At 44.2% G+C, this 1,349-nt stretch overlaps 1 non-coding gene across 1 annotated transcript; it reads right to left on the minus strand.

Moving 5' to 3' along the window:
* Positions 1-890: 890 nt before the first annotated feature.
* Positions 891-996, minus strand: LOC125597372. The gene has a single exon (XR_007331684.1). It is a non-coding gene; the product is annotated as a small nucleolar RNA R71 (small nucleolar RNA).
* Between the last annotated feature and the right edge of the window lie 353 nt (positions 997-1,349).

Here is a 1,349-nt window from a genome sequence, read left to right on the forward strand (position 1 = left end):
TAGGCTAGCATTTTAATCATCTGAAAACCTTAAATCAATCTCTTACTTTATTATTACAAAATCAACTTTAAAAACCCACATATTGTTTTAACTTGATATTGATCCCATAAAGATAAAGTGTAATAGTTGGTCTCTGTGGATTCGATCCTAAAGTGCTACATCGACATACCATTCGATTGTGGTAGTGTGCACATTAGGTCAATTGGTGTGCGTATACACGTAATATCAATTTGGCGCCATTGCCGGAGACCATTTTTTTACCTTATTTTTGGTTATTTATTTAGTCTAAGCCTCTAACTTGTTCTATCATTTTTGTTGCAACTAATTTTTCAGGTGCATTACCAGTAGACATACCGGAGACACGCACAAGGAGAGTTAGTTGCATTTACCAACCAGGAGCTAGAAAGGTTAGAAAGACAGAACATACAACATCAAAAGGCAAACCGACACCACTATGGGTGATCACGTCAATCAAGAGCAACTCACTGCACAGTTGCAACAGATGCAACAAAGATGCTTCAAATGCAGCAGACCATCCAAGCTCAGCAGGATGCTGCTGAAACAGGCTGCTCTTGCGCGGCAGGAACAACAGGCGCAGACTGTTCCAATCGGGCAGAGAAACCTTCCTTGATTGGTCTAGTACAGAGAAAGGTGTTCTCTGGTCTCTCTACAGAAATTCCAATGGAGCATATTGAGAGCTTCGAAAAAGTCTGCAGTTTCACTCGCGTGAATGGTGTTCCACCAGACCACATTACGTGCATGTTATTCTCATTCTCTCTTGATGGAAAAGCTGCACGGTGGTTGAACTCTCTCCCTACCGGCTCTCTCTCTTCATGGGAACAGGTCCGATCAGCGTTCCTCAGACATTTCTACTCTAAGGCGATACAGCTGCATTGAGGAATAAGATCACTCCTTCAGACAGCTCACTGATGAGCCTTTCTGCAACGCATGGGAGCGCTTCAATGACTGTTGCAGGGAATGTCCTCACCATGGATTTGATGATGATTACCTCCTGGACATTTTCTATGATGGAGTGGACCGGAAATACCAAGGTGCTCTAAACTCTGCGAGCAATGGAGACTTCATGACTCAAACCACTGATGGAGCGTTTAAGCTGATTGAGAACATGGCTGCTAGCTCAGCTAATAAGAAAGAGGAGAGTGATTGCTCCAAGAAAGGGAACAGTTCCGACACCCCAGAAAATAGATGAGCTGACTGCCAAGGTTGATCAGTACTGGAAAAACAACCAAGGGCACGTCTTCAACATGAGCAAGCTACGGCCGGGCAGATACAGAACCAGAACCAGCGACAACCGCAGAACACATCGGCAAGCTGTTTCAGCTACTGAG

Source organism: Brassica napus, unplaced genomic scaffold, assembly GCF_020379485.1.
Source record: "Brassica napus cultivar Da-Ae unplaced genomic scaffold, Da-Ae ScsIHWf_1438;HRSCAF=2028, whole genome shotgun sequence".
NCBI lineage: Eukaryota > Viridiplantae > Streptophyta > Magnoliopsida > Brassicales > Brassicaceae > Brassica > Brassica napus.